The sequence below is a fragment of the Abrus precatorius genome, unplaced genomic scaffold (genome assembly GCF_003935025.1).
Source record: "Abrus precatorius isolate BTA unplaced genomic scaffold, Abrus_2018 Scaffold11, whole genome shotgun sequence".
Taxonomy (NCBI): Eukaryota; Viridiplantae; Streptophyta; class Magnoliopsida; order Fabales; family Fabaceae; genus Abrus; species Abrus precatorius.
Window position 1 is genome coordinate 1407551 of NW_020874303.1, and position 17343 is coordinate 1424893.

A 17343-nucleotide genomic window follows, 5' to 3' on the forward strand; every position below is an offset into this window, starting at 1 on the left:
CGATTCTATTTAAGTTTTTCCAAATTAAATTTTGTTTTCTTCGATTGTTTTTCATATTTTCATTTCTTACGGATATCTCTTGGTACTCAGCAGAACTTCCATCTTTGAACTCTAATCTTCTTCAATATCTCTCCGTAAACTTGTTTTTGAGGTAAGGATGACTCTATTTTATCGTTCTATTTTAGTATTTATTTTGTGCTCATTAAAGCACTGTTATATGAATATTTCATGAAAATATGTAGTTGAAATATCTATGGTGTTAATAATGAATGGAAATTTACTTGTTTGATTGCGTGAACTGATTAGTTATTTGGATTAAATGGTTGTTACATGCTTATATGCATTATACGATGAACACTTAATGTGAAATATTATTAAACTTACTGAGTGATTATGATGTGATTTTATGAAATATGTTTGGATGAAATGATATGATAAAATATAATATTGATATGAAGAATTTAATAGTTGTAACTACAATAATAAGGGTATGAGTGGAATAAATTTAGTCAGGAAGTGCTTTATTAAGCATGATCTTATGAATGGGAAAAAATATAACTCTAAAAATGACTTTAAATATCGAATATGGATTGGATCTAGTGTGAATAGTTACAGAGATACACTGGGATATAGAGTTCGGTGACAATGAGAAATCTGGGAAAACGTAGAGTAGTGAGCGACATTCATGTATGTGTACATACTTTTTTTGAGAGCGAATGTGCCACTTGGCCTCACACTCATTTCTTGACTAGACTCCTGACTACGTCTTTGCTAAGGAGTCTGATTATTGTATATGTTGTATCCGTGTGTATGGGCTAATCAACGACTATTTACCTAGTTGAGTAATACCTCAAAAAATGTTGGAGACATCGATATTTATGATCATAGTGCACTGAAAATGCATATTGGTATAATAGAATGGATAATGTACCACTACATGTTGAATTGTGTATGTATGAATATGTTTGCAATATGAATAAGTGTGAAAATCGATATATTGTATTTATACTATAAAATATGATTATGTGATATAATATTTTGGTAAATGATAGAATAGACGCTCATCCTTACCAATAATTTTAGAAAAACAGGATGACAGAGCTTCAGGGAAGAGTTAGACTACTAGATAGCTCAGTAAATAATAGACTTAATTATGTATTTAATGAATATCAAAGATTATGTTATTTTAAGTTTGTTGTTCTTGTTGAAAATGAACCTAGAACTTTTGTTATGTTAGAAATAGATTTCTTTTATAGTATCCCTTTTGATTTTTCTAGAAGCATAATACATCAGACCCTATGTATCTCTATGTATAATGGTATTGTTAGAACTCCAACAGCCCTCACTTATCTATTTACCTATCATGACCATGACTATCTCGGAAGACCATCCAGATGAACTTTTGAGCGTGTTACTGACATAGAAGTCACAGCCGATTTAGGCGATTATTACCTTAGTTTAGACAATGACCTTACTTCTGAAGATCTGGTAGAGATAGAGGGCTGACATAGAATCAATTAGTATATGATTCTCAGTATTGGGATATATTTTGGGGGACTGCTCTAAGACTTAAATTTGCTTATATAATGTAAATATTTTGGTGATGTAAATATTATTTTAAGTCCTATATATTTTGACAAACAATTTGTAAATGTTGATATTTAATATATGTAATGTATATTCAGATTTATTACTGAAAAAAAAATGGTTTATTGTGATTTTTAAATGTATCTTTGTTTCATTAATATTGCGATGTTTGTAAATTTTGTATAAACAAACCCATTAAAAAGAGACTTTAATTAATTTGAAATAACAAAATCTAGCGTACACAATAAATGGTATTTTATCTCAATTTTTTTAAAATGAGAATATACATTTTTTTCATTAAAAATTTTAAGATATTACACTGAAACTATGTTCAAGACCCGTTAATCATAGTAACAAATAGTAAATAAACATAAGTAAAGAGAGAATAGAAAACAAATTTATTACTAGTGATGTGATTAATGGCACTAGAGTCAAGAATCCATGGACCAAGTGAGATATAGTGAGAGAGACTAGCAAATGATTTATCCATGTGTGTAACAAAAGTAATGAAACTAGAAGCCTGATGATCCTCGTACAAGTTAAGGAAATCAGAAAGGATAGTTGAAAGTTCTCAAGAAACATATGGCAAAGAGGCAATCTTAGAAAGAGATGGTGGAGCAACTTGTCCAACCTTTATGGTTTGAAGCATACAACTGTGGAGAGCAAAGCACCTATCAATGGTGTGGCCAAATTTTTGTAACAATAGTCACACTTGGGATGACCTTTACCTGGTTTGCGAAAGCAACCATAGTCACCGCTTTAAGAAACTAAAATAGAGGGATCAATAAGAGCATAAGTGACATTTACATCAGCAAGAGGCTTAGGCAATCCATCAAATAAGGTGAACTAAGCACAATTCATAGTGGGGGTAGTGGGAGAGCCCGAAATTCAATCCTAAAAATCTAGACATTGTCCCATTATGAAGCAAGGAGTAATAATACTTATGATATTTTAGCAAATCCTATAAAGATGCTTAGTGTCATTGTTATATAGTTCTTTATCCTGCACCCAAATAGACTTATGAAAAGTCTCGTAAGAATAAAAAATATGTCGCAAAGAATGATGAATAATGGACTTAATTTAATGTTGCAAAGCTAGACATTGATCTTATTTCACTTATAAGAGTTAGTAACATCAATAAATTCTTCCTTAATGGTAAGGTGATCTCCACAACCTTATAACATTAACCCTTAAGTTAAAGTTTGATATCAAAATATCAGTTAGGGCCATGCTAAAATTGAGACACTAACTTAGTGAAAATAAGTGAATTGCTTTTAGGAGGTGCTGAACTTGTTATAGGTGATAAGGAAGATAGAAAAATCCTTGTAATAAAACAAAAAATATATATAAATAAATTTTTTTTTCTAAAAAATCTTAAAACCTTAAATTAATCCAATTCTTATATCAAACTTAACATGATAAAAATATAAATTATATTTAAAAATATATTCTTATTTGCCTTTTCATTTAGATATATATATTTTATCAAACCATAGAGAATGAAAGTAATTAATCTCCAAGACGATGTAAAAAAATTAATATATCATTTTTTATTAAAAAATGTGGTATCAAATCACTACTGTTACTCATCTATACTTCATTAGACAAAATTTCCCTTTATATTTTGAGCTCTCCCGATTCTAACATGCAGAATAACGCAATAACTCATTTTTATTTCATAAAATTATGACAAAATTTAGTCCATTTAATATTTATTTTAAAAAGTTTTAAAAAGATCGTGTGGATCTTAAAGATGATTGAAAATTATGATAATGAAATCGAATCTCCTAACCTATTGGATCAAGAGAAGGTGCTTGTTGCTGCACTCTGTCGGTCAATATTTATTCTTTAGATCTCCTTATACGCCAAGGTATATATTAAAAAAAAAAAATTATTAAAAAAATTTCAACTAAAAGTTTAAAATTTTATGAAATTATGTTGACTAATTTGGAACCTAGATTAAAATTTTAAAAGTGATTAATTCTTAAACACGCTTACAGAGTCGAAGTTATCACATTACAAGATGTCTCACCAGCCTCAATTAAAACATGAAAGATACTTATAAATGAGATGCACAATAAAGGACAATCATAGCACAAATCCAACTCATGAAACTTATTTATAAACATTATCCACTCCAGTTTCATCACCTAACTCCTCCATCATTGCCCATCTAGCGCAACTAAACCTTTCTTCTTTCACTTTTTAATTTACAGACCCAATTCAATTTTATACACTAATGGTAGTTGCATTGTTCACTACAGTTTCTTTTCACATGATTTTATTAAATTTTAAGCAATCGTAAATTCAAAAACATTTTTAAAATATAATTAACTTAAATTTTAATTATATATATACGGTGGCTTATAAGACACATCACAAGTCCACCTCTGACGAGCGAGAGAGCAACGACAACATACGACCCTTCTCATTTGTCAGTAGGTGCAACCGACGATCCATAGGTGGTCCCCATCTACTGTGTATTCCTTTATATATTTATGCAAATAAAATAGTTTTAACAGTTTCATGAATTAATTTTTATTAAAAAATTTAGTACTTAATTTTTCAATATATTATAATTTATACATTTTTTTTATTATATGTCTTTAAATATATACTAAAAAGCATCGTAACGAGCACAGGTTTAAGAATAGTTATGTGACTAAAATACATTCATAAAAAAATATTCTTAGTAATAATAATAAGATAAAAACTGGGCAAAAGATACCTTAATATATACCAAAAAACAATTGAAGCCACTAATTTTTTTTTTCTGCTTTTAAAAAGTGTTTTTATTACTCAACGAAGGAAACATCACGTGGCTCCATGTGGGGACAGTGCCACCCGTATTCACTCCGGGAACAACCGCTGCCGTGTGATGGTGGCTAAGCATATGTACCACCAATTGAAACTGTACGCGTATTCGTATACACCACCGTATTCATACGATTTACGTAGGGTGCATGAGTTCTACGAGCAGGGGCAAAAGGGTAATTTTGAGGGGTGTCAGAATTGACCTTAGAACAGTGAAGAGGTTACGGATCCGTGCAGAGCGTATGGTAGGCACACACACATGAGGAAGAAAAAAGCGTTAGGTTTTGGCATATTATGGGTGTGAACCTTCCGTTGTTGATGACAATTTTTGAGGTCTATTTTGGCGCCTATAAATAAATCTTGTACCAATTAATGTATTATTATTATAACTATAACTATAGTTATACTTGTTGGCTTCTTAATTCTAATTTGACACGTGGGGTTTTGGGGTTTTGATTTGAAAGTTTGAAGGAGATAATGAAGAATGGTAAGAGAGAAAACCAAAAGGGTAGAAAGAGTAGCCATAATAGACATGGTCAACGTCAACAGTGTGGGGTTTCATGAGATAAGCCAAATTTGCTATAATATGCATAGATGACCATATATGTACTAGTCTAACAATTATTCCTGTTAGATGTGTACCCAGGTAAGACTTCTATCACAGTTTGGTTTGTCCAATTTGTTCAACTGGTAAACATTTGACCTTGTTGATTGTTTTTGTATATTTAAAAAAAAAATTGAGATTATTTTAATTTATGATTTATAATTTATATTTTAGAATAAATTATAATTTTTTATGAAGTTTAATATTTGACACATACTAACCTCTACCCTTAAAGTATTAGTTTCAATGTAAATATCAATTAAATAATTTATCATTTTTAATTCATTGATCAGTGCCCTTAAGCACTGTTTAGCGAGATTCTTGATGTTTTTAACAAATTTATTTTTAAGTTTTATCATATCTTTTACCTTTTCTTTTAATAAGTATTTTGTTTTAATGAAAAAATTATTTACTAAAATAACGTATATACTAGTTTGAAACTTTTTTAGTGCTCTAGTTAATGAAATTTATTGTCTCTTTAAAAAAAGTAAAAACTTAATCTAAATCACAAAAATATCATATTTAATTGGTTTTATTTTAATATTATTGTCAAATTTATCCAAATTAAAATGAAAGTTTTTGTATGATTAAATTGAAGAATTTTTTATTTTAAAATTGACATTTTTGCTATTCATGTCACGGATAACAAACACACAAAAGTAACATATTATTCACAATTGTTCGTTTTGGTAATTAAGACTAGAGACTGAATTATATATGTGAGGGAAAAATATTTCTCTTCAAATTTCTAACTAATACCAATTGTAATAATGTGATCTAAATCATCTACAAATTGATTAAAATTAAAGTTATGCTTGACAAGAACTAATTAGGTGTGGGCACGGCTAATCTTTGTGATTTTTAATTGCAAAGTTAAGCATGTTTACACCTTTTTTTTTAGAAGACTTTTGTCACATCAATTCAGTCGATTTGTTATTAATTGTGGAAATGCTCTTTTGATGATTTTTTGTTATATTAATACGGTTTTATTAATTTCTTGGTTCGATTTAAATAATGACAAGTATAAGATTTTATTAAAAAAAATATTTATGATATTTTTATAATAATAATTTTTTTAATAAAAAATTATTACTTTTAAGCCTAACTCAATCTTAAAAAAGAGTTAAAGTTAATAACAAAATTGATAATGGTACTATAATACTAACAATCCATAATTAGGTGTAAATATGCGTTATTGAAAAATCACTTTTATTCTAATTAAAATAAGTGAACAACCTAGCAATTAATTTACATTCTTTATCATTTGTAACATTTATCTCTCTCTTAATGAGAGATAATCAATTATAAGGTTTTCTTTTAGAGATTTTGTCGATAACACATTTTATTGCTTCAATTTGAGAAAATGTATAAAGTAAAATAAAAAAAAAATTATCTATCATTAATTTAAATTAAAATATTTATAAACATTGCTAGTTTCAAATTAATAATAGATCAACTCTTCACTTTTCATGCATAATTATATTAGTACTCTGTTATATATATTTGTGATGCGTATCAAACAATTGACCGTGGTAAAATGGCTGGAAGACTCACTTTAGATCAAACCCTAAACCAGCAACACTGAAGAAGCTACATCAAGTGGGCTTCTCTAATTCATGCGTCTAATAATTTTTTTATTAATATAGAGCTTATCACCTAAATCTCTATGTAAATATGCAGTATCATCTGATTAACGAGGAAAAACCAAAACAAAAAATATCTAATGCCTATGTATAAAGGGAGAGGAGTCAAAGCCAAAGAACTTCTTAGAAGAATCTTTACTAACTTAACCATTTGAATGTTTCTTATCTTCATATAACTAGAAGAACTCACGTTGAACAATTCTCATCCTTACCCAATATCAAAGAATCAAACAACTTGGTTTTTATGTTAGTTGTATCATAATATTGAATAATGAAATTTCTTGATCACAAGAGTTATCTCTCTTTCTCTGATGATAGCTCTTCCAATTTTATTCTCATTAGATCACTTTCTTTTGCCAACAGCCATGGAAATCTAATTCCTAGAAATCACATCATTTTATGGCTGTTATTCCAATAGTCAACCTAAGTCAACGTCATTTTATGCTTAATCATATGGTAGGTTAATGGCTGTTACAATTTACTTCTCATCAAGTTACTTCAATTTTCTGAACCATTAAATGATTATAATATCTGGTTGAAGTTAATGAACTAATAAATATACAACAATGATGACAAAATTTTATATTGGTCCGATTGAATAGATAAAATATCCATGTTACTGATTAAGTTTAACATATATATATATATATATATATATATATATATATATATAGTTTTTTAATGACAAATTTAAAGAAATGTTATTTTATTGAATAGTTTTTGTTAAATTTCATGAATTCGTGACTTAAGGTGATAATTGTCATATATCATTCCATTTTTTTACGTGGCACTTGTTTGATTGACAACGAAAGAAAGAAGAAGACAACAAGTGATAGCAATGAAAAAAGACAACCGATTAAAGATAAAAGGAAAAATAAAATAAAATAAAATGAAATCAAAGGATTAGCACTCTTTACAATTATATTCATTAATATTTTGATTCTTTACATGTATTTTTAATTTATTATTAATTTACTGTATAAGACTTTTAATATCTAACAAAAGAATAAGAAGATTATGATGGCAATCTATTTCAATTTTTAGTTCCTAATTTGCGGAAAGATAATATAATTTATATAATTTTTTAATTATTTTTTTATACGAAAGCTACTTTGTTAATTTTTTAGAATACTATTAGCACTCTATAATTTGAGTCCTATTATGAAGAGAGCTCTATAGTATTTTACAATTTTATTTGTTTTAAGTCATTAAATTCACTTTTTTATTCATAATACAATAAACCATAGTGATTTGAGTGAGTGAATATGTAGAAAACTAAAATTGCAAACCAATTTGCAATGACTGAAAGTTAGTAGTTTCCATCCATTTTGACTTGTGCATAGTTTTGTTTATGTTACAGTCATTGTGCAGCAAGAAACAACTGGGTCATATATAACTTATATGCACTTACAAGCATTTTTATAATATGCATCATATCATGTATAAAATAATAATGTATCTACCATAAACCAGTACTATTGGACCTTATTAGTTGCAAGTAGCTGCACGTATCAGGAACTTCTTTATATAATATATATATATATATATATATATATATATATATTGTGTTCAATTTGTGTTGTTATTATCACTGCAATTTATGTAAATTATTTACGTCACAAACCTCCAACAACTGAAGCTTATTTTTTGTTTTTTTTTAATTCTATTTTTTCTTTCTAAACTTTTCAACCCAACGTCGCAGCAATCCATTTCAAGTAGGATAAAATGTCAATTTCGGAGGTTATGAACTACTTTTCATGTAACTAGACGCAATATATATTTTGCAAGTTCTCTCTATTTTAAAATAAAAATTATTTGAACTCTAAATTCTCATTTCCACTATGTATTATTATATTAATCAAAAGTCAAACATAATTTGACTCTTTAAAGGTCTATATTAATTTATATTTTAAGAATGAGAAGTGATGGATAATAACTAATTTTGTTTAAAATTAATTATTTCATCTATTATTTTATTTTATTTTAAATTTTTCTTTTTACTATTTATAATTTATTTTAGTTTTTTAACCTTTATTTTTACTTGTAATTTCATTCTTTCGTTATAAAATAGTCAAATCTTGTTTGAAACTTGATTTTTCTTTTAATATTTTAAAATTTAACAAAAGAGTTATCTAAACACATATTGCGACCAATGTATAAAAAATTGAAAAATTTATTTGTTAAAATGAAATATTAAAATATATAAATTAATTATCATTTTGATGTTGTAATTAATATAATAAAATTTTGCGTGATTTTTCGGTGAAAATGAGAGATGGAATATATTTTTCCTAATCCTCAAATTGAACTAATCTAGTTTTGCATCAAATTATCAATTACTTAAACATAAGAGAACACACATATAGATTATCAAGATTTTTCTATCTGGGTAATTATATTATATTTAAATGATATTGTACGTCACATCAACGAACCACGACAACAATTAAGTAACCTATTTTAAAATAAGAAAGAGTTGTGAATTGTGATGTATCATCCTATTTTTTATTCATAGCTAGTGCAAATATATAACTCCACCGACACTGTACCATTTTATTGTTCTTTTGACATTTGTGAATGCAAACTTTTCTCTTGTCTTAATCAATGCTGCATAAAGCAATAAATAAAATTCAACCCATCTATATAAGAATTATTTAAAGAGTCTTTAGATGTGTTTAATATAAAATAAAAATATCAATAAATGTTCTTAAGATAGTAACAAAAACTAAAGACAAAAATATTGTGATATTTCTTTATTGAGTGATTGAAACATATTTTCAACAGATTATAACTTTTATTTAATTTTTTATATTAATATGATTAGATTTTATACTTAAAGCAGGTTTATTGAATATTCATTGACATATATTATTGATTATTACTTTATTAAATAAAAAATATTAAGCATATTTACTTAATTTTACGATTTAAAACACTTTTACTTTTCACTTTAATCCCATAATTAACCTCTGCGAGTCTTCAATTTCAAATTTCGTTTTTAACAGGTATTGAATAAGATGGTTTTAATGGTACATCTGTAATAAGTGACATCCCTCTCCTTTGATGTGGAAATCATTAATTTCTAGGATTTTGTTTTTATTCTAATTTATGATCCAGTAGAGATCTGGTATAAAATAATTCGTACAATTTGTTTAAGTTTAATCCGAGTATAATTGTTGTGTTAAGCAACCTAAATTTAACATGTTCTTCAAGTGCTTTATTCTAGAAAAATTAATTAAATATTTTTTTACTTAAAGTAGCACTACAACAGAAATGTAAGTTAGGGACAGAATTTAGATAATGTAGTATTTTGTCACTATTTATACACAAGCAGGTAATTAAGAGTAGGAAGGGTTAAGTTAGATGTAGCATAACAAAGTTTGATTTATGATGAGTTCATGTGCCTTTTTTTGTTGTTGTTGTGACACACTCTGAACTACTTGTATTTCATTTGGGTTGTTGATTTTGCATTGTTTGAACTATTTGTATAACTCCTGTTTATAGCATGCTTTACTATTTTGAATTAACTATTTTTTCTTTTTAAAATTATAATTTTTTTGTTGTAATTGAAAATTGTAGTGATTGTAACTAAATAAAATTTAATAGGATTCACCTAAATTATTTGAACTATTTTAAAAAAATATGCACGGGATTTACTTCAGATTAACAATGAAAAAAATATCAACCGAGTTGCGAGTGATATATGACATTTTTGCCACATGATGCAAGATATAAACGACTTGCATCATGTTCGATTAGCGAGTGAAGGATCAATAAATTAGCGACATATTAGTTACAAAATAACAATGGATAATTTGATAGAATAACAATAGAAATATCTCGACAAATTTGTTATATTAATATTAACTAGTTTAGTAATCTTAAATTTAATTTAAATTTTTTATTTAACCTATATCTAACGACTAATTAAGTGATAAATTATAATCCGTTAAATGAAAAATTCAGATTATAAAAAATTTTGGACTTACACCCTATAAGAAAATTTTATATTTTTATAATAATTATACATCTATAATTACTATAGACAATAACTTTTTAAAAATGTTTTAACTTAATCTTATAATTATAAATATTATATATCAACATAATAAAATTTAATAATTTTAAAATATAATTTATTTTAAAATAATGTTTTTATTGTATTACATAGTTTTTTAATTAAATATCAACAATCAATTAATAAGTATAAATTTAAAAAATAAGATTCTTAAAAATAAGTTTTAAATTCAAAAATAAAAAATTTAAGATAATATATATATATATATATATATATAAAGTAATAAAGAAAATTAAGCAATCACTTCAATCTTTAAAATTTAAAATAAAATTATCAATACATGAATAAAAAATAAAATTATTGTAATGAAAATTAATATAATTTATATGTCACATTATTATTAATTAATTTTAAAATATACATGTGACTAACTGTGATAAAAAAAAAAAACTCAAAGAAAATTAGCAATAAGTTAGCTATGAATTAGTGATAAATTAGTTAAAAAAATATTTGTCTCTAATTAAAACTCAGAGCTGAATTAGTGATGAAACACTTTTAATAATGAATTAGCATTTTTTTTTTTATAATAGACATGTCTCTCATTAATTCCTTGCTAATCCTTCCCTGTTTAATATAGTGAGTAAACGTGTTATCTAGATAAAAAAAACACACACACACACGAAAAAAAATTATTAGTCTCGTTAACATATATCTAAATATAAATGCATGTCTTTAACTAAAATAAATATTATTAGGTAAAATTGAAATTCAATTTGTGTAACAATAGTATTTAATGTTATATATATTAGAATATAAATGTAAAAAGTGCTTAATCCTTTAAGAGTTGACAAGCATATATTAAATTTTGCTTGAAAAAAATATCTATCTAACAATTTTGATATGAATTTATTGTTTTCTCAAATTGTGTCAAATTTCTTGTTAATAATGGTTAACCAGATTTGAACAAAAGTGTGAAGTTGCATCGAACAAGTTGTGCATGTTGAGGACCTCTTCCTAGTTGGAGAAATTGTATTGTAACTAGTGACGAAATACAATTACAACCACTGCTGTTGCTTCAATGGATTTAATGGGTATAATATCTCCAATAAGGTACTTAGTCTCCTTTCACTGTAAATAAATAAATAATTTTTTCATATTAATATAAATGTAAAAATTCTTACATTCAATCTTAATTTTTTATTTAACTTATATTTAACAGTTAGTAAAATAATAAATTATAAGTCGATATATATATATATACTAAAAGTTAATCTTTAATCATTAAATTAAACTTGTTTTTATTGGTGTAAGTTTTGTTTAACAAAAATTCAACTATTACCATAAATACTATAGCTTTACATTAATAACATATACATTAATAATTTCATTAATATAATAAATAAATATATAGTACTGATGTATCATATTCTTATTATCATATGTTATATATGCTATTAGTACGTATAGAACTAAGCATGTTTATATTAATAACATAGTTTAATTAGAAGTCTATCTTAGGCAAGTCAAATGATGATTAACAAACAGCATATGGAAATTTCTCTTATTAGGAAATTCACTTTTTAAAAATATCTTACAAAATAATTATTAAAAAGAAAAATCTATTTAGTTACTCGAATGTTAACAAATCTATTCTCATACATGTTTTTTATTCTCAAATTTACCCATACATGTCTTTTTCTTTTAAACACAAAATATCCCTATGGAACATTTAATTGAGGTCTTGGTGGATGTTGGGTTTGTGATGAGAATGGGTAACATAGTGGTCCAAGACGCCAATAAAAAAATAAAAATAAACAATTAAATTAAAAGAGTAAAATTCACATCATTTTTATAATTTTTAACAAATTTTAATTAATATTAACGAATGTTTTAATATATATTATATATATTAAAAAATGTATTATTAATATTCCTATTCTTACAAATTATGGAGACATTTGATGAGATAAGCAATCTCTATTCACTTATGTAAGTAGTTGACATAATTTTACTTGAAAAATATTATTATTTTATTAAGTTTCTTATATTATTGGTACACATATGGGTGTGTTAAAATGTTTGGTATTGTGGTTGAGGCAATATCACTAGAATGTAGGTTAGAGATTACCAATTGTTAACATCAATTAATAAAGGCAGATTCTGTGGATGAAACTAATACTGTGTGCTATGTATTAAATCTACTTAAGCCATTCATCTTGTCGATTGAATGGACCATTCATTATTTCGATGTGCTTTTTTTATTATTACATTGAACCACTTGCAATGCTTATAAGCCACATACTTTTTGTGACATATATAGAACCACCTTCTAAATTTTATGCATCATAGTTATTGGACATTTCAAGTATCTTTCATAGAACAAAACTATAAAAAGATTTGTATTCACTTTAATCCACAAATGCAAAAGTTGAGGCACTTTAGTTTGATATATATAATCATGGGGTAATTTTCTTATGCTTTAAATTCCTTTAACATAAGTAATGTTCGTACCTTGTATTTAACTCCAATCACATAAATATCAAAATTCAAATCACATATGATAAAACTAATTAAAGCCAGTCTTTAAGCCAAGGGGTTTGTACACTCAAATAGGATGAATATTATGAAAAATACAAACTATTAATGATAAAATAAATATTTGTATTTGGGGCACAAAAATGTTATTGCTAATTAAAGTTAGTCCCAAAAAAGTCAATAGGATTAGTTCAACTGATGAGGATCAAACAAATTGCATGATTATTACAAATCTCAAATGTTTGATTTCTTAATGAAGTAGTTTTCTTTCTCTTAAAACTTTCATTGAAATAGAAGAAAATTATAAAACAAGTAGGGTTTTAAGTACTATCATTAAAAATTTGATAATATAAATTTTTTATTAAAGATAAGATAAAATAGGCTGATTATTATACATAAATGTAAATGGTCCTGTTTCTAAAATTAAACTACATGAAAAATAATACTCAACATTCTTTTAATAATAGAAAAAAGTATTGAATTCATTTTATATTTAAAAATATTAAATATATTTAATTTTTTAATTTAATATTTACTTTATAAAGTATTAGAATGATTAATACAGATAACATTGAATCTCAAAGTATCATTATGGAGTAAGATTTAATTCATAGGGACAAAATAAGTTTAATTAATAATAAGGAGTTTTTTTATTTTAATTAGAAAATAGGTTTGTTTTATTTCACCTAATACTTCCTTTCTTTTTGTTTACTGTTTAAGATTATACCATAGAAACTAAGAGAGTATACCGTAATTTTATTACACCCTTTATCTCTAATAATTTTTTAAAATTTATTATACATTGATTAATTTTTAAGGGTCAAATTAAAAAATTATTTATTCATTATTATTCTAAAACGAAAATCAAAATAAAATAAAAGTAATTACTTAAATGTCGAACAAAAGAGAATAGAGGAAGTAGTTCAAATTATATATTATTAATGATTTATCTTCATTATTGATCATTATCTCTTTTTTTTTATATTGATAATAAGTATTTTATATTATAAACTATAAGTAATTTTTTTATAGGAGACAATCTTACTATATTAATAGTTAGCGTGGTAATTTTTATTTTGTTTAGAGCATTTTAAGGTTTTTTTTATATAAAATATATATGAGATATTATATTGTTAAATTTTTAAAGGAAAATTTTGATTTTGAGCATATTAAGAACCAATATAAATAAAATAAAAATAGGAAAAATCTATTAAATGTACTGTTAGAAGAAAAAAAGACTATGTTACGTAAAGAAAAGGATTATTATCTGAGTTGTTATCGCTGACTTTTATATAATCAATAATATTTATTGACTTTATATAAACAAGTAATTGACTAGCTAAAAAAATTATTAATAATAATTAATAATATAAAAAATTATTAATAATAATTAATGAATTTATATTTAAAAAGTTATTGAATGGTTAAATGACTAATATTTGTTGAAAGATATAAATAATATATTTCTTAACGTATTCTTTTTTTGGACTTTATATTATTGAATGAATTTTATATAAATTACAGTAGCATAGTTTATTTCTTGCTAATTATTATACTTAAATAGAATTGGTTAATATTATCTTATTTTTTTAAAATACATAAATTAATATATAAATACTATTTTTATTTGTATTAAAATTATATTCAATTTTATAATATAGATTTTATTATTTTTTATTTATGATAACTTTGCAATTTTTTTAAAAAATTATATAAAAATAATGATACAATAAAAATGATATATTTAATATTTTTTAAAATTAAAAAAATAAAACTAGATTAAAAAAGAATTAATGATTAATGACCACTAGACAACTATTACGCTAATGGTTTTTTCTTTGCTGATGTTTTAACGGTCAGAAATTTAATATTCATGGTCAATAGCTGTTTTTTATTTTTTAATTTGTGAATAACATTTATTGGATAGTTGATTATCATATATATCAACATTTATCACTATTTTTTTTTAAATAGTCAACAACAGTGATTCGTTAGTCAATAATTTAAAAATCAACTACTGTTACTTATTTTTTTATTGTTTAATAATAATTACCAGCTGACTATTATGTAAATATTGATCATTCATTTTGAAGAGCTCAACAAATTATTATTTTATATAGAAAATTATCAATATTGTGTACATAATTATCTTTCCTATTAAAATTGGAATTGTTATTCTTAATAATTTTTTGCTTTTATTTTCACATTAATATTTCTTCATAATTCTTTGATGTTAGTTAATACTTTTCCTTAATGTTAAGTACGACAACATTTCTTTTTCTCAACGTATATTTAAAGAATTGACTAATACGTAAATTTATGAAAGAAAATCACGAAGTATGAAAAAAGAAATTATAATTTGTAGCTTATTCTATAAAATTCTTTAGATTAAGTGACATTAAGCTTTGTGAGGTTTTAAAATATTATAAATAATCTTTAAAGATGGAGACATTATTTTCTAAATTATAATATAACACCCATGCACACATACACACATCCCTTTTAAAAACAATATAACAAATCTCCTAATTAACATATTTTATAAGAAATTAAGGGAATAAATTTGTATCATGGGAATTGTTTATATATTCTAATTTAGATGCAACACGTTCAAAACTATTTTGCTTACCAGTTATACCTAATTTATATCAAACTTTAACATGTGTAAATTCAAAGCATAATTATAATTAGGTCATTCATGTCAAACAATTAGTCTAATTAAAAAGAAGGAATGTAAAGACAAATTACAGATTCAATTAGCAAATTGTCTGCATGAACTCTTTTCTTTGTTGAAACCTTTCAAAATGTGTCTGGTGACTTGTAACTTGTACTTAAAATTCACAGTTTCACACGCAATGAACAGTTCTTTCTTTATTTTTCTTTGAAATTTTGTGTACTTTTTGTCCCTTTGTTTTCACCTTTTAATGGCCGTCATGCCCATGAACAAGAAAATGTAAAAAAAGTTTTCTTCAACTTGTAGTTTATATTAAATACAAAGTTTGATTGATTTGAAGGCCAAAAAATGACTCAAAAGGCACTTAGCCACGACCATATATATATGATATATAGTATGTGAATGGAAGATGACTAGAAAGTGAAATAATACAGTACACTTTACATTTTTGAGAATCCTTTTTCACACCTTTATTCATAATATTAGTAAATCAATTAAGAGTTTTTTAGCTAAAAAACATTTACATAGACTCTATCATCTCATTTTTTTTCTTTTATAGATTCTAATACAAATTATTATACAAATTTTTAATTCCATAATAACTTTTCAAATAATTCAAATAAGCCAATTTTAAAATTTATTATTTTATTAACGTTAGGGTTTCAGATCATCGTGTATATAATTTAGTTAGTACGTAGGAGTTATTTTATTTTAATTCAAGTTCAAAAACTTTAAGATTAATTTTATGTAATTAAATCAATATGCAATATTTTTTAAAAATTTTCATTATACTAAAAATATTAAAACACAACAAATTCTTTAATTACTTAAAATAACTCCTATAATAATCTTATTTAGGGATATTCAATAATTGATTTAAATGATTTTGATTCGTTAAACTGATTTAGAAAATTAAAAAAAATATGTATTTTTTTACACGACCTGGTTGAATTTTTAGTTTCTATATTTAAAATATAAATATAGTAATTAATTTTTTCATTCTATCATGACATAAATACTAATCTAAAATATATTCATTGGATGTATTTATATATATATATATATATATATATTAAAAATTAAGATTAATTTAATTTGAAATTTATAATTTATACTAAATCATGATTTATGATAAAAATTATGCTTTTAAAAGTTATTTTTTAATGTTTATCATATATTTAACTTTTATTTAAATAACTATTAATTGCGTCTTACATAAAAAATTAGCCACTATAGAGAAATGTATATATTAATTTAAAATTCCATCTATATCTCAATCAATAAATTTATATTTATAAATAAAAATAAATTATGTTCCTTAAAAATAAAAAAAACAAAGTAAAAGTTATTTTTTAAAATTCAAACTGCTAAAGATTAATTCGAATCAATTTAAATTTAATATTATTCTTAACCAATTCATAACTAAGCTATAGATTATGAACACTCTTTCTTAACAATTGTAAAAATT